The sequence below is a fragment of the Hermetia illucens genome, chromosome 4 (assembly GCF_905115235.1).
Source record: "Hermetia illucens chromosome 4, iHerIll2.2.curated.20191125, whole genome shotgun sequence".
Taxonomy (NCBI): Eukaryota; Metazoa; Arthropoda; class Insecta; order Diptera; family Stratiomyidae; genus Hermetia; species Hermetia illucens.
Genome location: NC_051852.1, coordinates 102,471,836 through 102,494,640, shown reverse-complemented (window position 1 = coordinate 102,494,640; position 22,805 = coordinate 102,471,836). Strand labels below are relative to the sequence as shown.

The window sequence follows — 22,805 nt, the reverse complement described above, 5'->3', positions numbered from 1 at the left end:
GGACGGAGGTACTCCCAAACTGACAGAGACGAAAGTGAATGAGTTCGGTTTACCGTTTAATGGCTCTAGCGCTTTTGAAACCGCATGAGATGAAGTACTGCTTATGTAGGTTATAAATGGTCGTACAGATGAGCCTCCAGAACACGAGAATGCGTCAATGATTCATATCTCAGGTCAGAGGTGAGACGACTCCTTGAAGTGCCGGTGGATTCATATGTTCCTAATGTTAACAATTGAATCAGACGGATAAACAGGAAGATCAACTACTATATTAACCGGTTTCTCACAGGGTATGGTAGCTGCAACAGATAGGGTATCCATCGTTGTAGATGGGATGAATTCCCGAAATATACTGAATACGAACATTTGATTTTTTACTGCCGAGATTCACGGAAGCAGTCTGAACTAGAAATTGGTAATTAACGTGAGCCTTGGCAACGATCCATCAAAGGAGAACTGACATGCAGCGCCAGGAGGTAAGCTTAATCAGCCAGAAGGACAGTAAATCTCGTACGTACCAGTTTTGATTCTGACATTCAGGCGGCTCTATAAAAAGAAATCTCAATCATTGGTTATGCTCTGAACACTTATACTTTCCTTTTTTGGAAGAAAGTGTTTATCATTAAGGTAATATGAATATTGAGTGTTAAGCTTCCTAGGAATTCCATCACTTGTAAATCAGGATGATTTTTTAAGAACCTTTCCACTTCACACTTAATCGTAGCTTTTAGAACATCCTTTATAAATGGGAAAACCGTGTGGATCCGTGAACATTTTCTCTTAAGATTTATGTCAATTGATAAATCTTGAAGGACATCCTTTTGAAAAATTTGTTCTATGCTTATAAATTGAGGCTAAAAACGGGTCTCATCATAGAATCATAACCCATAAATAAGATAAACGAGACAAGATAATTATTTCCAAAAATTAGCACATATTACATATAATGTGTGACATCTAACCCCTCTAATAGTGCTAAATATAGTTCAATACTGGCTTCATAATGGTCTTTACTGTTCTGTGTTCATTAACCTGAATGAATCCACGGGAATATTCAAAAACAACAGAACGATTATGTTTAGAAAAGATAAAAATCTACGTTCTGTAGCTCAGACATTTTTCTCTTCTGGATTTTTTCATGCTTTCGGCTTACAGTGCTTCAAAGTTATGAGGTACAAGTTTCGAAAGATATTACTCTCATTTGCTGCTTTAGATGTGATCTCTCTTACAATTGGATGGAGCACCTAAGTTCACCATAACCAAATTGCAACTGTTAATTTTGTTTATATCCTTAGCCGAGTTAACTAGAGTTTTCGATTATCGGGAAACATTTGCCACCTCAGGGATTTCCCAAAAAATATCATATCCGTGTTTGTTTGTTTATTTTTACAGAAACATATGTAATACAATCCAAAAAACTCATTCAAGTTAATTAAATCGGAATCAACAACATCTTCCAATGTGAATTATGTTCCAAGTTACAAAAACACGAATCTCCACCACCTGGGATACAAACAAACGCTCAAATTACCTTACCAATGAACTCAAGGTGTATGTTCATCGCAGTAAGATTGATCCCATGATAATGTCATCCCGATGTAATCTCCATGTGAAGATATGCAAATGCCTCAGCAACACCACAAACGAAAGCGAACACACGTCAAAGAAACCTCACCGTCATCAGGTTCGCATTCGTGCCTCGGACAACAATACCAACAACAACGACCCGTCCAAGATCAGATTAAGTTCTAAACAGACAAGAAGTGACAACCTCGAGATTCATCTTCTGTCCGTTCCTAATGGCCAATAATAGCTCGATAATTTATAGCCTTCGAAGCTGGTCATTAGTGTGACGTGCTGTTGTCCGCTAAATTAATGGATGAGAGTAGCAGCAACAGCCCTAATGGACGCACGGTAGGGCGGGAAAAAAAGGAAGCGCAAGGAGCAGAAGCTCCAAGTGATTGTGCCAGGGCATCTGTATCGAATTAATACACAAATATATCCAGTGGGAAAGAGGAGTTGAGTGCGTTGTGTTGTTTGGGGATTCCCTGAAAATCTGCGGTAAATATAGGGGGTTGACACTTTGTACAGAGTCTGACATTTTTGACTACCTCAATTTAGAGCAAATTGAGATGTTATTAGATAAGTAGTTTGCTGAAATATAAGATGCTTTTAGACTTTGTCAGAAAATTCTAGAAGTGTGTTCAATAATGTGCGAAATTCTCCGCACAATCCAATGATTGACAGATAAAATCGTCCCTTCTTCTGGTCAATAAGGATCAGATTTCCAGGTGGTACTACACTATCCAACCAGGCTCGTTTGATGTATGCTGCATCCCGACAAAAAGGTGCTGCTCATAACGATGATTACAACATTTACTCGCTTGGGGACATACGAAATTCGCCATGTTTCCAACGTAATGGAAAATTCACGTTTTGCAATTTACTAATCGAAGGATGCACACCCCGAGAGTCTATGATTGATTGTTCAGGTGTCGTAATAGCGAGCGAATGGGAAAACTGCAATGGCACTATCCTAGTTGCAGCTATTGTGTATTGTACTTTGGTTAAGTAAGATATTTGTAAGGCACATATCGATATGACATAAGGATGCAGAAGAGGGTTCTTTTAGTAGAATGGACTCTCATAAAAAGAAGTTCATTCTACAATACAAATTAAACCTGGCATAATAACGAATTTTATTCATAAGTTATTGTTGCTAGAAAAAAACCATTAACAACTGAACAAAGTCAAAGGATTAGAAGTTAGCTCCGTTCACTTTCTCGGTTGTCACCTCTCTTCCCCAAAAATAAACCGAAAATTACTTTATCTCAAATTCCTAGCCCCTCCTCCTCTCATACTTGAAGCATAAATTAAAAAAATTAACATTTACATAACTTATTTTTGGAAAATTCATTTCCAGTTTCGTTGTACTCCCCAATTAATCCTCAATTTACATAATAGATAATTTAATTCGCTTGCTATTGCTGCCACTACGGTCATTTAGACGAACGGTGTACTCATTGAGTTGTCGGGCTAATAGTCTTCGTGCAGTAAGATCAGCTGTGCGAGGAATTGCATGGATGTAGGCGGTGTACTAGACGATTTATGCGGGACATCTGCGTTTGGGACCGGCAAGAGATAACCTAGTGAGAGAAACTGGACACTGGATAGTCTAGAACTGAGCTGGCAAAAAGGATAATGATCTGTAGTTAGTGTGAGCGAGGATTATCTTTGTGTTATGTCAAAAATTAATTAAATTCAGGTAGTGCTCAGTCAATAGTCACCATTTGTAAACGTGAGAACGTCAGTTGCAAAAAGACTGAAGATCAAAAAGGAGGCTGGTTTGTCCCTAAGGAAACTGTCAGAAGAGTGAAATACTAGAAGTTCTTCTTCGTCCCTTAGGCCTAGTTCGTGATTATGAAACAGGAATTCGTGGCAAATCAGTAGACCCAAATATTGTAGTCTCCAAACAATTTTTCTAACCAGAGTCAAATGGTACTTTTCAGTGTATGAAGCTGCTTTGAATCGATTGTTGGACTTGGATTACGAATCTCAAAGTGAATTCGGGACTAGAATACATTGAATCATAACGAAACCCCGTGGCAGCATTTCTGTGGATTGGGTTCGCAACCCGACTTTGGAGGTTATGATTAAATAAGGGCAAACTCTTGAATAAGGCATGTCGTAACCTGAGGAGTGCTGTAAATGACTACCGAGGTAAAGCTCATCCTGCTTCAGATGGATTTTTAATCTAGCGGTCCCTGGAGTCAGGAGCTTCTCCGCAGTTCAGATCTGCAGTTTTCGGTCAGTTTAGAAGTCTTCAGCGTTACCAACACAGATCACTGTGGAATTTAAAAAAATTACAGAGCCAGTGATTACTATCAAACACGGTGGAATGATGACTCTGTACATAAGTACTTTCGAACAGCAAAATGCATTGTCATAACGCAAAAATATGAATATTTTGCTGATAAACGTTTGCTGCTGGTTTTACATAAAAGTTTTTCCATGCCAATACTCAACAAGTCGGAATACCGGAAGCTGGCGCTTCGGGTATAAAAGTTTTGTATTCATCTTATGTAAGAAATTTCAACGCACATTTTTCTATCCGTATATAGCTACAAATCCAACATAATCCTTCATATTTTTCCAAACTACGAGACATACGTACATACTACAGCCATAGATATTACGCTCACCCTAAACAAACAAACTGCCTATTTCCGAATACTGTACATATATGCAAATTGATCGCACCCATATTTCCGATTTACTTCTTATATCTATTTGAATTAGGCACTACCCGCAAATTCATTAGCACGCATATAGTATACACCTTCAAACACACATGTCTGGTTGACAAATAACTAAAAAACTAAAACAAAATAATTCTCTGCGACCCAATTCATAAGAACTCATTTCGTTGTGATATTGACGAATTGATATGTGATGATGACGTCATGCAGGTTGTAGAGTGCACGAAATTCACAAAAAAATGTAAAGTTTCACCCCCTATAACTTTGTTAATAATAGTTGGATTTTCTTCAAACTTGACCAAACTGTGCATTATGCTCTTCGTTATACGCATGTCAAATTTTGTACTTCTGGGATCAATATAAGGGGGGTGCCGGGTAAATTTCTAAAATGTGGAAATATACTATTATTAACTTTATTTGTGCAAATATCGAAACCGAATATATTTTGAGGCCTAGATTTCGTAGAGATGTACCACTGCGATTTTTTCAGATTTTTTGGTTGGATAGGTTCTGAGAACGAGACCTGTTACACTTTTTGGGGGTTATATTTTGAGCCCTCACTCCCCTATGTTTCACCCAATATCAAATATTGAACCAGTTTTGAAAAGTACTAATTGATACCCCACATGACTACATTCTGTGAAAAAAAAATTTGCACCCTTCATTCACATGTATGGGGAGCCCCCCTTAAACTTAACACAAGATGGGGCCACTTACTACATGTAAAGGGAACACCAGATTACATATTCTCACTAATTTTCGGGACAATCGGTTCAGCCGTTTTCGAATAAATCGGGTGTGGCAGACAGACAGACAGAGAGACGGACAGACAGACACCGTCTCGATTCTAATAAGGTTTTGTTTCACACAAAACCTTAAAAAGGGACTTAGTGTTTCCTGTTTTCGTAAAATATATGGTATTTAAATACTGAGACTGTGCTTCGGTTTCACTATCATCATGCTTAACGCTATGCAAGTAATAAGCATCCGACCCGTGACCTACAAACTGCCTTCATCCAGATCGAGCAGGCCGCGCGAGATCTTGGGCTGAATATATGGTGGCAACATCAGCACCAAAAACCAACCAACAAATGGAGATTGAATTGGCCCTGTTTTTCTTTGGTTGTTGATCTATATTATCTGATATTCCATCGTACTTATGTAGTCACGTGCTTGGAGAAGTTGGAGTTTAAAATTATGGAGTAAAGCGCCTTGAAAAGCATCACTTCAGCTTTTTTGGTCATTTGATTTTTCTTTGCATCTGAAATATAATATTATTTCTTTTATTTTTGTTAAGTAGTTCCCTGGAAGTAGGAAACTTTAATCGCGGACAATTTCAACATCGATCAGTTAACTTGGAGACAAAATTCCCTTCTACCTTAGTCTGCGCCCTCTGCGGAAACTCAAAGAACACAGGCCGCTGTAGACACGTTTGGCCCTTCTAGACTTGTCCCTGCCCCTCATTGTCAATTGTTTGTCAGCTGAGGTTTCAAATAACAGAAGTAGATATATGGCCTGTTATTTAACATTTGCCTAAATCGGGGACCCGCACCATATACTTCGACAACACAATGGTCAGCTATTCCAAAATTATTTCGTTTCAGAAATTTGATGCCTGTAGATCGGTGTACACATCATGCATGGAATGTAAAATTCTCGAGTTAATAATACTCGTTGGCGCAACAATCCATGTTGGATCAGGGCCTTGAAGTGTGTTAGAGCACTTCATTCAAGACCGTAGCGGTACACTAGGAGGCAATGTGGTCAGCATTGCGCTCGCGCGAGATTATTACCCTGATCTGACTCATGTACTCATTCACACCTGAGTCGACTAGTATCCGACGTCAAATCACGATACAAATTCCACTGCCACCAGTGAGATTTGAACCGCGACCTTCCGTACGACAGCCTTGCGCTCTAACCACTCAGCTATCCGGACACATTCTCGAGTTACTCAGACGCTATTTCCATCGAGCGATTCCTCCTCTAGCTGGAAAGCCTCCCTCATTCCACACTGAGAGACAACTTCGACTTATTATATCAGCATGCACACATGTTGTTGATGCATAAACCCTGGTATTGTAGGTACTATCGATCTCTAAACAATTGAGTTGTGAAGAGGTGAAGGCAGCTCTGCGTGTGTGTTTCTAAAATCCAATTTCATATCTTGACTTGGGAGAGCTTATCCACAGAATCGTCCTAGAGATATCGAGTTGAGAAAACCGTTGCAGGAAGCTGTATTACCAACAATTCAACAAGAAATTCTCCATTTCCCAAAGACAATCGTTCACGAGCTAAGATGACTCATAGCCGACTCCAAAGAGTGCAAAAACGCAACAGTCGACTGGCAAGGCTAGGGCATCTGTATTTTGGGATGCGCATAGTATAATTTTCATCGACTATCTTGACAAGGAAGAAATCATCAAGAGCGACTATTACATAGCGGAGCGCATAAACGATGAAATCGCGAAAAAACGGCCCCATTGGAAGAAAAGGAAAGTGACTTTTCAAGACAAGGCCCAGCGTCACAAATCAATAAAAACGATGGCAAAATTGCATGCATTAGTCTTCGAATTGCTTCCGCATCCACCGTATTCTTCTGATCTGGTCCCAGCGACTTTTTCCTATTCTCAGACCTCCAGAGAAAGCCCGCTGGGATTGGAGGTGATCAAAAGACCTTCCTAACTGGCCGACACGACCAAGAGGGGAGGGCTATGCCAAAAACCTGAAAAGATGCGAAATTGATCGTGAATGCCCACTCGCAAATATTGAAGCTTCATCGAAGTGCTCCGTCGACGCTTAAGATGGTCTTTTGGCCACCGCCAATCTCATTTGAGTCATTACAAATTTCGTAAAGTCCGTAAAAACTCACGTTGCATCTATCGTCGTGCCTGCAAAAATTATTCACACCTTTGTCTGGTAAATGTACGGAACGAGTTGAGGTAGGCTGATATTGAGGTGCCTTATGCACTATTCGGTTCGAGCATTGACATGCAGCGACTCGCTCTCGAACCAATCCTTCAATTCGTGAGGCGACATGAGCGTCCGTCGCACTTGCATCCTGCGTCGAAGGATCAACCCAAACCACAAGATCTCTCTTCGTGGGCTCATGCCACCTTCACTCAGCGCAGTGTGCTGCAGGGTCAAGCTCAGCAGAACTCCACTGACCTGAACTAAAGTAGGAAGAAGCCGATGTTGATCGCGTGAAAAATGATCTCGTTGTGAAGTTGTTGGAATAGAGAGCGACAAAAAAGAGGCGAGGAATGAATTATTAGCTCAATAAAATCAAAACAGGGAAACCGGAAGTTTAACATTTTCGATAAAAAAGGTTTTGTGTTTCCCTATGTGAGAAGCGATGAGTGCATGGCAGTTCTGTGTGTACATAGTTAAAAATTCCATTGCCCTCTATTTTTTTAGAAAGCCATTTAAATAAATGATTTGATGTGGAAAGCACTGTATTGATAATAGTCAACCGCATACGCTTCACACTCGAAGTTTAATATTATTGGCAAATGTGAAGAACTTAACCTACAACAGATACAAAAAGGGGCTGGAGAGAAGCAGATGCTTCATGAATGGACTTTTAATATTTCACTCGAATGTCAATTATTTTCGTTAATTATGACGTCAGCATCTTAGTTGTATGGCTTAGGATCCGGTAAATTCGCACGAAATTGATAAGTTTGAACTGCTATGACTTTGACACCAATAGCCGGATCTTACTGAAACTTGCATGCGTATGCACGATACTGTTGTCTATGCCGCTGCAAAATTTAGTATTCCTAGGATGAACTTAAGGGGAGTTTGTTAGTCAATTTCTAAATGTTGGTAATATACTATTATGCATAGATATCGAAATGGCACATATTTTGAGGCCTAGATTTCATCTAAGCGCACCGCCTTGATTTTTTTCGAATTTTTGGTTTGGGTAGTTCCCGAAGATGAGTCCTGCCTCACTTTAAGTGTGTACATTTCAACTCCTTACTCGCGCACTTTACAATTTCCGTCAAAACTAATATCAGTTTCGGAAATTACTAACCGAGACCTTTCATTTGATGCCCCACACGACTATATCCGGTGAAAAAAATTGGAATTCCCCTTCTGGGGCCACTTGGACTCCACCTAAATTTATGTCGCACTGTATGCGTGGGAATTCATATATCCCATGTGTCCACCAAATTTCGTTCGGATCGTTTTAGCCATTTTGGAGCTAAATCGATTTTAATAAGGTTTTGTTTTAGACAAAACCTTTAAAAAGCTATGAAGTGGAAATCAAAATATTTCAACAAAAACAAAAAGAAAAGCTAAAGAAATAGCAGAACTAAATATATAAGAATGGAAAAACAATCTGATCAAACGAAAGAAATTAATTCAGAATGAAAGAAAAAAAAAATAAATAAATAAATAAATTAACTCATCAAAAGAGCCAAAAATAATCAGACATCCAAAAAAAACTAGAGGACTCCTTTTTCCCTAAATGTTCGACTCTCCGATACATTCCCGCAAAACTCACATTTTCCGTTTACTGAAACGAAGACAACGGTCTACGACAAGGGGATGCCCTATCATGCGTCCTCTTTAACCTGGCCCTCGAGAAAGTGATCCGTGATGCCGAGGTAAATGCAAGAGGTACGATCCTCTTCAAGTCCACCCAACTACTGGCCTATGCTGACGATATCGACATCATGGGAAGAACCACCCGAGATGTACAAACTGTCTTCATCCAGATCGAGCAGGCGGCGCGAGATCTTGGGCTGCACATCAATGAAGGCAAGACAAAATATATGGTGGCAATGTCAGCACCGAAGACGAATCAACCAACAACATCAAACCGCACTGGTCAAACCCAAACACGAACAAGAATAAGGATAGGAGAATACAACTTTGAGACCGTTGACAATTTCTCCTATCTAGGGTCGAAAATCACAACCGATAACAACTACGATGATGAAATCCGCGCACGGTTGTTCTCAGCCAACAGAGCCTATTTCAGCTTACAAAGACTGTTCCGCTCGAAACGTCTCACCATAGGGTTAAAGCTCTTACTGTACAAGACTATGATCTTGCCAGTACTCATGTATTCCTCGGAAACTTGGGTTCTTAGCAAGAAAAATTGCGAACTCTTGGCCGCGTTCGAGAGAAGAATCCTCCGAAGAATTTTTGGCCCCCTACATGAGGATGGACGATTCCGTAGCCTACACAATGACGAAATCTATGAGCGATACCATGACCATCCGGTTGTGGATAAAATCCGGCTCAATAGGTTACGGTGGGCGGGTCACTTAATCCGTATGGATGAGGATGATCCCACCCGGAAAGTCTATAAGGGCAATATCTATGGTAGAAAAAGAAGACGAGGCAGACCCTGCCTAAGATGGAGCGATGGCGTGGGTCAGGACGCCAGACAGCTTTTAGGGATATCGAATTGGTGGACCTCGGCGCAAAACCGGGATGTTTGGAGTTCCTTATTAAGGCAGGCCTAGACCGGATACCGGTTGTTGCGCCGTTGATGATGATGATGATGATGAAACGAAGACATAGCTATTTCACAAAAAGCTAGGGAAAGACACTCCTCAGAAGCCCGGACGGCAATACCTTTCAGAGTACAGCCGCAAAGGCCCGGCCATTTAAGATGGTCGTCTGGATCATTGACCAATCATTAGTTGTCATTACAACTTGGTGGTTTGATTCTGGGTGCGACGATGTGTTCTCGGAAGGGAACGGTTAACCTACGCGGCTACAAAAACACCGATTTAACATACCACCTATTAGTTTGAAGAAAACTGACGCTTTCGGTTTTGAAGACATTGTATGTAACACTGCGACAAAATCAAGCGGCCGGAAACGGTTCTTGGAAGTAGCAGAAGTGACAATGCGAAAATTTATGCGATCTACACTGCGCCTGTATTGGCAGTGAATTATATGCAACCATCGTCTCTACTGCTCCGTAATTCTTACCATCCGGCCCAGCCACGCCAGAACGTAATCCTGATGTCAGTGTTAGGTAAGCGAGTGTCAGGAGTTATTCTATCGGCGTATCATTTTCGCACGTTTTTCTTGTGAAACAGATTTTAATTCATTCTATTGTTTAAGCTGCTGTTTCGCGTAATTTATAAAGTTTTCAAATAGAAGAACAACATTTTCATTTCAGACTCAGAACTAAGAAGTGTCATGTTGATAAAAAGGAGTTCATTCAAGTTTAATCGCAGAAAGAACAGCTCGAATACGGTTTTCACATTTCAGGGAGGGAAATTTTGACTTAAACGACAGCCCACACACCGGACGACCACCAATCGTGGTTGAACACCTTTGAATGCAATAATCTATGATAATCGTCGTCAAACAAGAAGAAAACTCGCCAATATAACGGATTACGATCATTGAAGCATCGTTCGACATCAGCAATCCATGGGAAACGTTCAAAAGCGCGGAGTATGCCACATGTTTTAAACAAATATAGCAAAAAACAACGAGTTTCAATAAGCGTTCTTTGCTCGCATCTCATCATTTGGCACAACACCCAAACAAATCGACGTTATGCATATGAGTGTCATTTACTTCGAACTCCTTCAACAACTTCGTCGATATCAAACAGCTATTCCAAAAAAAAGACCAGAATCACAGCGCCAAGTGATTTTCCAACAAACGCTCGGCCGAGAAGTTGAATTCGAAGACCTTTGAACAATTTGTGCGAAATTTTCTTCAATAATGGTAGTAACCAGCCGAGAAGTCGCCGGTTATTTGGGAAAAAGTCATAAATAATTTAGAAGCCTACATTATTGACTAGTTATATGTATTTTTTTTATGAAAAGGTAAAAATTTCAAAAACCGAATGAACAGCCGGAAATTATCCGCCAACCTAATATTTATACCGTAGGCACCGCAAGTTCCTTGGCTTCGAACTTATGGAATTAACGATGGCCAAAATGGAGAGATTACTAGTCGATATCAGGATACCACTTGACAATACGCAGGGCGTCGACTGGCATCATATTTCGTAATCGGAAGGAATTTACGTCATGCCTTCCGACCCCGCCGTTAACCCAAAATGTGTACCTTTCGCGCCAATTTTGAACTCGAACAAACCGTGCACGGTCAACTTCCGCCAATTTTCAATTTTTCAGGACAGCTGTTCCCCGTCGTTGGCCATTGTCAAACTGGCGGCTCCCTCTGGCCTTTTCCATCTACTACGTGGATTACACCATATAAGCAAAAACGTATGCAAGTCTGAATGATAAAAAAAAAACTGTCGACATTTAAACATCTCCATTTTCCACGAATTTAATCATTTTTCCGACCCCTAGCCACCATACTACATTATAGATGTCTTCCGACCTAAGATTTCGCATCCATACCGCAAAGTCTGCATAGTAGCAGAGATTTCACAGCTTAAAGTTTTACTATACAGAGCGTTTGTCATATTCCTTTGCTTTCATGATGTTTTTAATTCTAATCTTCATAGCATTTTGATGTAGTCCTCTTCAGAATTGTACTCCTTCCCTCGGATCTCTGAATTAAAACGGAAATATCTGCGCAAAAGTTCAAATTGACGAAAGCCTGTTCCATTTTTTGGCCCTTTGCTCACCTTTTTGAGGTCTCAAATTACATATGTACGTCCCAATTTGCAGTACTGTTTCGTATCTCAATAGATGCGCGTCTCTATCAGAATTTTTTATTCTTTCTTTCTCAAGAATAATCACGAAACTCGAATTGAAAAAGAAGTTGGTTTTTGATATTTGTGATATCAGCATTCTAGAAACGGCAGAAAAAACGTACAAAATGACAAGAACCGCAAAAAAAAAACAGTGCCCCACTGAGATAGGCTGCTGCGGCTCTGGCAATGTTTCTAAGTTTAAAGCATTGCAAACCAACTTTCTCTACCCAGAGCAATGAAAGGTAAATTATTTAGAAAATTATCCTACAATGCTGGAAGCCAATAATTGTCAAGCCACCAATGTCAACATTATCAGGAATTGGGACCCCAATTAAGTTAACAATAAAAGTGAACGATTCTGCAAATTGAAATACCATTATTCTAAAAAGATTCCCAAGCATTGTACTTACGTAATCAACAGCGAAGTGGGCAGATAATTTCTCCTCACCTGAAAAGATACAAAAAGACGTTATGAGCAAAAAATATTTTTAACCCCATTTACATATCAACATTTCAACAGAGTCAAGTTCTAACAATGATAAATTTGTCAACAAACTCCAGATACGCTAAACTTTTTGCAAAATCCAAATATCACACGAATAAATCAACACCCCCGCAATCACGACTGAAACATCATAAATTACCCAGGAAAAAGTGACTGCGCTTATATTTCACTACCAAAGTGCAACATTATGTATCTCCAAACATAGGCTTCAATTACAACTATTATACTCTGAGAATGGAAATCAATTATACGCGGCACTTACCCACGTTTGCAAGCCATTCACGCCGGGTAAGTACGGTCGAGTGCCATACAAGTATCACTCCAAACGTGTACATCGCTGTCGCAATGAATGAATGAAAAACTGAACCGCAGACCAGTCTACAGAAAAAAAACTTTCGCTTTCAACAAATCTAAAAGTCATTAGCGCCATTTTCAGTGCGCATTTTACGGACAATTCAAAATCTGAATTTAATTTTGCCAGTACTGGGTCTGTCAGCCTACATGCTCTGGTACACGCGCAAATCCTATCGTGGTTTTATGAGCCAACCTTAAATTGAGCGTTGCTAAAATTAGAACAGTATGGACTGTGGATAGTTACTTGCGTATCCAATTTCATCGGGATTGTAGGGGAAGTTAGTGGTGACATGGATATAACAGGTTAACAGAGGTTAACATTTTGACATCTTTGGAAACACGATCGAAATACGACTGAGAGAGAAGTTCTTGAGAGTCAGACTATGGTTGGAGAAATTTATCAGACCTATGTAGGAGCCCTAGGATATATTCTTTCTGTTTCAGGTAATCATGAGAGATAGATTGCTTTCCATATACGTCATCATGTGTCGCCTCGAAATCTCTATAATTACAATGACATTCATTCACAAGTGAACAAAATGTTCTCTTCAGGTTCTCCACTTAACGAACTATTCATTGTTATATCGACAGTATGTCCTTGGTCCTCTCTCTGAAACACTCAATTCTCTTTCAAATTGTTCCACAAAAATTGCAATGACCGCTATGTACTCAAAAGGCATACAAATTGATGAAATCGCAGGTACTTAGTTCCATGAGATAATCCATATGATATCCTTCATAAGAAAGTTTGCGAACAACGCTTCATGTTTAAGCTTACCAAAGTATTAAATTTTTGGATGAACCACTACCAGATCCTACTACCTTCCGTCCCCTATCGTTACTTTAATGGAAACACCGTTTAACAGAGATTGGATGCAGCTCACAATGGTCCTTAAGAGCATCCCTTAATTTTAGGCCTTAGAGAGGCTTCCATTATTCGAATCTAGGTACGTTTTGGTTAGTAAGTGAACTTTCTATTGAAGATGAAATTCTTACATTGTCAGTTTGGATAAGGCAATGATATTTGCCATATGCGGATTTTAAATGCAGGTGAATGTTGCATTGTCGTCAATGGGACAGCAACTGGGCCCGGTATAGCCGTTTACAGGACATATTGGTCAAGGTTACTGGGTGCAGCTATTAGAGCGAAGTGCAGTGATGAAGCAGGGGTTTAAGTACAACTGCACCTCACGGTTGACTCACACACTCTAGACGATAGTATGAAGCGACCTGTGATGGAGCTAGAGAAGATAAATATCTCCTGAGAATCTCGCCCCACCCCCTTCCTAACGCAATTTCCTGCTGCAAAAGTGGTAAGGAACGTGAACAGTCCAGAAAGCTAACTGCAGACAGCATTTCATGCTTTGCAAGCAGCGTTAAGTGAGTTTGCCATTGCCCTGACAAGCAAAACCGTCAGTAAATAAAAAAAAAAATGTATGAAAAATCCGATATTCAAAATCGATGGCTAGTTCAAGCAAGTCGGAAAACCGGAAGCTGGACATTTCAGGTATGAAAGGTTTTGTGCATTCTTTTTATAAATACATTTATGTGCATTTGCCCCATTAGTACGTAGCACATTATGTATACATATATTATGTGAAAATATCCACTTTCAAGTGAAATTGACACTCAAATTCTTGAATTTGCAAGGAAGCTACAACTTTGTCCTATTATAACTTTGTTAGTAATGGTTCAATTTCTACCAAATCGTTCTATGTTATAACCTACATTACAAAATTTCATGGTGCTTGGATGAACTTAAGGGGTGGTATTTATTATATTTGAAAGGATATCGCTATGGAGGGTATTTCGGAGCCTAGGCACCATATAGTGGCAGCCTTTTGATGAGCCTCTTGAGTGATCCTGTTGTTTTTATCTGACCTCGCACATTGCTCAGGGTCAGCCTAGTCAGTCTTATCAATTTCGTCGGGGTACCGAATTCTCTCACGGCCGTGTACAGTTTTACTCTGGCGATGCTGTCGTAGGCGGTTTTAAAGTCGATGAAAAGTTGGTGCAACTGATGTCCATATTTCAACAGTTTTTCGATCACTTGCTGCACAGAGAAAGTCTGATCTGTTGCTGATTTGCCTGGAGTGAAGCCTCTTTGGTATGGGTCAACGATGTTCAGGGCATATGGGGCTATCCAGCCTAGCAAGATAGTGGAGAATATCGTATCAATGATAACGTTCTTCAAGTGGTTACAAAGATCATTTCTTGTTGTTGCTTCATCTTCAGGACATATGTTAGCTGCGGTTATTGCCACATTCATTTTCCTCTTATAGGTGTTACGGAGGACTGTCCTGTGGATGGCTTCAGTGTTAACTCTCGCCTGATTATCAGAGTAGATTGTAGGTGTTGTCGTGATTCGAGCTCGGAGCACCTTGCCAAAGAGATAGTCGTCCGAGTCTATATGGCCGTTCTTACATTCATCAAGGCTTAAAGGTGGCTGCGTTCAATTACCATGTGGTTAATTTGATTGAAAGTGATCCCGTCTTGGAGAGGCCCACGTATGTTTCTGGACCGCGTTTCATGGAAACCAGGTACTTCCAACAACCATTTCATGCGATACTACTAACTGAATAAAAACGCAGTCCGTAATCATCGGTATCCCTATGTAAGCTATGGAGCCGACGTATCACCTGAACACGGGCTCCGTCTCTACTTGACTGTTGAAATCTCCAAGTATGATTTTGATATCATACTTGGGATAGGCTTCGAGGGTCCGCCCAACTGCCTCGTAGAAGGTGTGAGCCTTATGTTTCTAAATTTGCCTCGCAAACGCAGAGTGCATAGCCGTTCGCTTCTATTTTCAAAGCCGATAACAGCAGGTTTCATTTTTTGTCTGACTAAGAAACCTACTCCGAGCACATGGTTTACTGGATGGCCACTATAATATATGGTGTAGCGACTCTTCTCCAGGAAACCGGTCCCTGCCCAGCGCATCTCCTGCAACGCTGTTACATCAGCCTTATACTGGAACAGGATATCGGCTAGCTGCTTGGCAGCTCTATCTCCTTACAGGGAGCGCCCGTTCCATGAGGAAATGCGCAAATCGATATTCACTTGTCGTTGCCGGGGTCATCCTTTTCAAAACCAACCTGTCCGAGGCTCCTTCCGTGGCTTCATAACTTTTGTTTTCCTTATAGGGTTTTCAACCCTACTCAACTCCCAACTCGGAGGACCAGTTGGTACATTTTGTCACGTTTTTAGGCGCGAGAGGCTCGCCTTCATCCTTTTCCGTCTGCAGTTTTTCATTAAGAAAGAACTCCCAGCGATCACCACGTGGAGGTGGAGATTGGGTTTGGTAGTAGAGCTATTCGTGTTGGTTCAGGAGGCATTTCCCACTACATCGTGGGTACCAATCCACGTTTCGCCCTGGGGCCTATACTACCCTTTGACCCCTTGTATTTTATAGGTCGAAAATCTGAACTGTCAGGAAAGAGCATCTTTCTATTAAAGCTCGAAAAAAATACATCCCCCTTTTCAAAGTAATTGACAATCTTCTCAGGCCATAAGTACTCGAAAAACTGTTTTCTAGGATTCAGATTAACCTTTTGCCATTAAAAAACCCCATTCCACGTTTTTATCTACCATTAACTGTACTATTGGCATCACTAAAACAAATTAGAGATGGTATTCGGCAGTATATCTACAAGAAATGAAAATTCATGGAGACAACGTTTCACGGCCTTAAGTACGAAAAAGCAATGTTCTTTAGCGAATTTCAGGAGATCAAACATCCCTTTCAAATACTCTTCATATTGGTTTGTAACGCGACAAGATTGCAGAAAATCGATTGGTTATCGATCAGTTTGACATGCTGGAGACGGAAGTCTTTTGAAGTAAAATGCCCTAGAGTTGCTCACAGGCAGCGGTTATATCTCCCTTACTATGACTCCTGGTAATGGACACGTTGTTATGGGTTCTGGAGAACACAAATATATTCTTCAGGTTTGAAAATAGCTTTGCAAATAAACCACAGTTGGTGCCACGGTAACAGACTCGTAGTGAACGCTGGACTAGTTATGCTCACAATGTTCACAACGTTAGATGAGGCAGCGACACGCCACTCACCTCATCAGGGGTCGAAATCCTGCTATACACACATCTCGATTTTAAGCATCACATCGACGAACAATGCAGTGGAATCCCAATAATTCGTACATCGATTATTTGTATTTCCGGCTAATTCCTATAAATGTACACTCAATAATTAGTAATTTCGATTTTTCGTACCAAAATCTTCACTGCCTTGACCATACGAATTATCTAGGTTCTACTGTATCAAAAATCTTTCAGATTACTCTGGTACTGTGATAATTAAAAAACCTTTACCAAAACCACTTGCATTATCGTCTGGTGCCGACACTGAACCTAGGGAACAACAGACAGAGGTTACAGACATAGAATTCTCCACTGACGAGACAGAGGAGAGGCAGACACCATTTTATTGGCAGTAGAAGAATTTCTGCAGCATAGATGGTAGGGCCGCACTAACCGAATCTGTTTTTGACAGCTAAGCAACTTTATCAGCATTAAATGGCAACAGCATATGAAGCCAGATGCTCCGGAAACTTGGCCGACTGAATAAAACACTCTTGATGTGGGTATCAGAGCACTCAAAAATCGCTGACAAGGAAGGGGCTAACAAGGGCTGACTTGTCAGGTTTGACTTCGAAATAATGGGATCAAGTCAAGTTTAGTTTAAAGGAGTGGCAAGAATTCCTCCAACCAAATAAAGAAATTTCCATATCTTTAATGGCGAACCCAGCAAATAACCAACACCGTAACAGAAGATAGTTCAAGTTTACCCCTATTCTCCTATGGTCACAGAAAATTGCAAGCATTAACATAACTTCCATAGGTACAATATGTTATTAGCTGGAACCGTATGACACTCAATTCATGTTCCACTCATTACACCTGGCCAGACGCCGGCCAGATCCGCAAATGGAAACACAAGTTTTCAAGCCTTTTAGGTACGATGCCATATACATCTATCTTGCTACCCGCCTACTAGCTAAAAGCCCCTCGTTTCTTCCTACTTTCACTTTCATCCTGAAAGCGACACTTTTTTTATAAATTTTGTCTTAACGCAGGTGTTTTTCCCTTATGAGCATTAGTAATAACCGCCGCCAGGAACATTGGACACAGTTTCCGGGCTTGAAAATTTCCTATAATCCCGCAAAATAAATAAGTGGCGACTGATTGTCGCTTCGTGGAGGAGCACTTTTATGAGTTTTTGTAGCGAAAACGATATTTTCCGCTTATCCAACGGAGTAATAAATTGAGTAAATGAATAGGAGATAAGACCGCGGGGTTTGTTTGCAAATCGACGTGGAGGATTTTCACCTTTAAAGCGCTAACAGAAGGGAGACAGCATAGTAGTGGGAAAGATCATTGAAAGGAGCTCATTACTGCATTCTTCCTTTAGTGAGGTGATGAGGTTGCAAGTAAGGATAGTCCGATTTATCCTAGAATTTGCGACGCAGCTTTCATAGAGTTTATAGTCGGCCTGCGGCTTTGTTTGCATTCTTTGACCAGCGTCATCAGTAAAAGAAATCCGAGAAAGAAAACAACTCATAAAAGCTGTTTTACAACTTCCATGTCTCATCGCGTATATCACCGGTGTCGATTACACGTTATTAAATTTAAACTCTGACAGGTTTCAATTCGTAAAATTAACCGGTTCCCCGCCAATTTAATGGAACAGACAGCGGAGATCTGTCTTTTTTCCGCAAATCTCCGTCTTCAATCACCACAGAATATCTGACCCGTCCATCTAAGATACTTAAATTAACATTAAAATACACGCGAAGAAATCCATGACTGTAACCAGTTGCATCTTTACTCTAGCCGCCAGATATTGGTCAAAACGCTTAATTTGAATTTGTATAGTTATTTTATCCGAATAATCGATCAGCCATGACATTCAATCCATACATTGTTGGATGTTTTACGCACATCGCTATTAGCAATGTTATTAGCCGAGCTTGCAATTTATCACAGATAACACCGGTAAAAAGATGGAAGGTAAGGTATGTGGCGAAACCGTTGGGCGTCATTGATAGATTCTTTGGGTCTCGTGCATGACGTTGAGGGAAGAACCGGCAGGCGTGATTTACAACAACCTCATGAGAACATGGTGTAATAACTCTATCGGGATTTTGTGTAGACTTTACAGCCAAATTGGGTCACCCAACCGTTATCGTATGCACAAAAAAGTACGCACATATGTTAGCTATGTTCCAAGCAGCTGGATCAATGCATCAATTTTTGCTTCGGGCTGAAGCTGAACCCCAAAACGTTCATCTTTGAAAAGGAATTATGAGAAACCACTGGAGAGAGACCAAGTAAGGAGGAAGGTAATTGGACGAATTTAATTTCTGGACGAGTTTACACTTGACTCCGCATAGATTATAGCGTGAAATCGCTTAACTCTGACTGGTTTAGCGAAGAAAGACGCCAGATTTCTTTCGGAAGGCGTTTCGAATTAAATAGCCAAGATAAACGATCGAGTGAATGTGCTTCAATTTAGAACGCCTTTGGGAGCCTCACTTTAGCAAAGAAAAAACTTGGTGAGCATCCGCCTTTTGTTACAAAATGTCATGTGTTTATGTATCTACATAACTGTGAAGACAATATTTGGAAATTAATTATGTCCTTTACATATTGAATAAGGCAGAAAACGAAAAAAAAACGGTGATGGGTTCAACACTCTCGAAAACTCCTTAATATTATCATTGCAGACTAAAATTTTGATCTAGATGACAACTTCAAGTTATGACGAAGTAGAGACAACTCTACATAGTTTAAAACTAACTTTCGAGAATTGACCGACCTCTTAAAATATGGTAGAACAAAGTTCACCTGTCAAATTTATAACCTTGCTCTGGAAATATGGGCGATCAAACAAATAGCCCAGGACTGACGGACAGGCATTATATCTCCAGAGTGCAAGAAGGGTGACCGTGCATTGCATTGTTAAAACTACTCGGGATACAAATTATCCAACGACAACTAAAAGAGTTTACTGACAGTAATTTCCGTAAAAGATATGCTTCCAAAGTACTTGGAATACGACATCAAAGTACACAACAATTTGTTATTTTCTGACAAGTGTACGATAGTATCCCAGAAAAACTAGCGCAGTTAAAATGATAACCAGAAAAGGCTGCCGCAAAGCTTAATCTAGCACCAATGCCGATACATCGTGAAAAAGAACTGTTGAATCCACGAACTTGAGACGGCCTTCGCAGACGTCCTGGTTATCGTGACTCAATTAATACTCCATGCGAAGGAGGTATACTAACTTACGAGTTAGCAGCAGGTCAAGTAAAGCCCAAATTTAACGGCTTGAAAATCAACGGCATAACCTCAACGAGGTGCCCCCATGATATTGGACATTACGTTGGGATAATACAATTTTGAGCCTAATGTGAAAATCAACTATCTAAGGATAGCATCCAAATTCACGAAATTCAAATTGATGTTGTTAGGCGGAGATACTGCTTACTTGTGACAGTGTCCGGTCACTAGAGCAGAACTGGAAGCTAATATGATCCGTATCTTACAAATCAGCTTGCACCTGAATACAACCGTCTATGAGCTGCGAGTGTAGTTAGCCGTAGAAACTGAAATTGACCCAGCGAACATCACCAGCCAATATTTCAACTCAGGTTCTGGATGATCCTGGTTAGGGAAGAATTTAATGGCGGCACTTGAACGGGGCATGTTCATCCAGACTATAGAGAGAAACAAAGCCTGGAGGCGACAACACGGATGGGGATTGCAGTTTTAAATATCGGATCTACGACAATTTGGCCGCGCCCAAAATGCGAAGAAAATTTTCTCGATGAAACCCTCTCGTCGGAATCACTGGTGCACCTTCGCGATGGTGAACATTGGGGAATTCACCGAAGCTCTTGAAATAGACAGAGTTGCGCTGACGTTGCCGTCAATTCAGTTATAAACTTAATAATGACAGCCTGCACATTTCACACGCCTTGGAGACCATTCAGCTGTGGTAAGCCTTCTATGAATTAGTAGAGAGTGGAAACAGATCAGGCACGGGAAGAGCGTCATAAGCTCGGCGCTTGGCGTTCATCAGCAAAAAGAAGACTCCGTCACACGATAAACAAAGCAAATTCCGCTGCTTACAGGAGTTAGGGGACGAGGAGGACGGATATCCATGAAGACTTGGTTGAGAACTGGTCACCCCGTGTCGGGTGTCTATGGAAGCCTGGTTCACTTAGTGCCGAAGAGGTGGACTGTATGTTCGGGTTGATGTCAACAGCGTGAAAAACGCCGAGAATGGATTACCTTCCACCTAGGAAGAACTGGAAGAGAAAATCGTCTCCCCTAGGAACCGACCATATCCCAGAAGAGTTACAAACGAATAAAGTGGAGTTTCACTATCAGTCCTTAGATGTTTCCTTGAAGGAAGGTATTTTTCCTGGTCATTTTAAAGTGCCAAGGCTTGCGTTGAGTCAGCAAAGGTAGAGGATATTCTAAGCTGCCGTCGGCATACCAACCAATTTGCGTCCTTAACACAGCCGAAACGTGCTCGAAAACTAACGCTATGATAGAGGTCATGTACGCAATGGACTGAGCTCTGGTAAACAGGCGTCTCGACGTGACCCTCGAAGTGAGAAATCCCTTAAATTCCGCAAGATAGGCTAATATACTGGGCACACTAGATTTTTTTTGAAAGTGCAGAGTTGCAGATATTAAGTATTATCTAAGAGACCGCCCTTGCTCTGAGACGCTGCAGTACTGGAGAAGCATGGAGATCACGTTCAAGGTCCATTTTAGGGCGGGGACTGGCACACTCTGCTTAGATTCGACATGCTAGAAGAGTCGCTCCTGGCTAGATATGCAGATGAGGTTGTGGCACCTATCGATGGAGGCACTGAGAAGACTTGGTATTTTGATACGATGGGAAACCAGAGTGATAACTTATATTGCCCATGAAGAATGGCATGGGAAAAAATATGTCCAAGTGTTCCAGGATATTTTTCTGATAACGGGGATGTTTTTTAGCTACAAGTCCGAAGAATTACGGTGACGTGAATTCAAAACTCATTGAGCAAACAAAGTATTAAACCCACCCCTTCTTCAATAGTTGTCCTCCAAAGTCGGAGACTAAAGTGAAGTAATCGTAAAGCCAAGGAAACGTATATGACATAAAATAGAGTGAAATGACTCCTGTAAAGACCGCTATTATATCACAACAGTCAAAAACTAATTCGTAGAAACATTGCAACGCGTGACAAACTGGACGGCAAAGGCAAAAATATAACCTAGAAAATGTAGATGGATATTGAAAACTTTCCCCAACATATACCGAAAAATGGTACGATTTTATAAGCATTGATTATAAATTACAACTGAAAGGGTAAGAAAAAAACAGGAACCTTAGCAATACCCTTCAAGAATGGAAATGTACAAACCATTGAGCACCATTTCACGGAAGAACTTTTCTTGACCAAGAGTTAATAATAAAACTAGTTTAATTAAGGCTGATAACAAGGGAAATATCTGTAAGGAGTGCCCAAAATGGATTCAACTATGTCGAAATGCAACTAAAGTAGGTCGACCACGAAATAGATAACGTCAGACGTCAAAAGTATGCAAACGATAGTTAAATTAGAAGGCTGCCAAACGCAATACTTGTCCAGATTACTAGTAGGTCATACAAGGACTGCCTAAAGAAGTACAAGTCGGCCATCAGGACCGCCAAGAGGCAGTCTTGGCTAGACTATTGTCAGAACATTGAAAGCACTAGTGAATCCGCGAGGCTCAAGGAACATAAGAGTCCACCCTTCCTTAAAAAGTCGGAAGACTCCTGGACGGAATCTTCTAGCGAAACCTTGGAGCTGCTGATGCAAACGTACTTTCCCTCCAGCGAGGAGGACTGTGAGTCAGTCTGTCAGTTTGCGGCAACCCCAGCTGAGACTATCAAATCGGTAATTACCGGGGGTAGGATCGGCTGGGCTATAAACAGCTTCTCCGCATACAAATCTCCAGGCCC

At 40.8% G+C, this 22,805-nt stretch overlaps 1 protein-coding gene across 4 annotated transcripts in view; it reads right to left on the bottom strand.

Moving 5' to 3' along the window:
- The window catches only part of LOC119654649 (protein folded gastrulation), a 375,724-nt gene that overhangs the window by 260,038 nt on the left and 92,881 nt on the right, over window positions 1–22,805 (bottom strand). For 2 of the 4 annotated variants that reach the window (XM_038060135.1, XM_038060133.1), the window contains exon 2: window positions 12,324–12,361. The exons of the other annotated variants lie outside the window; for them this stretch is intronic. The gene's annotated coding sequence lies outside the window, so the exon portion shown is untranslated. The remainder of the gene's footprint in view (window positions 1–12,323; window positions 12,362–22,805) is intronic. 4 annotated transcript variants of the gene reach the window in all.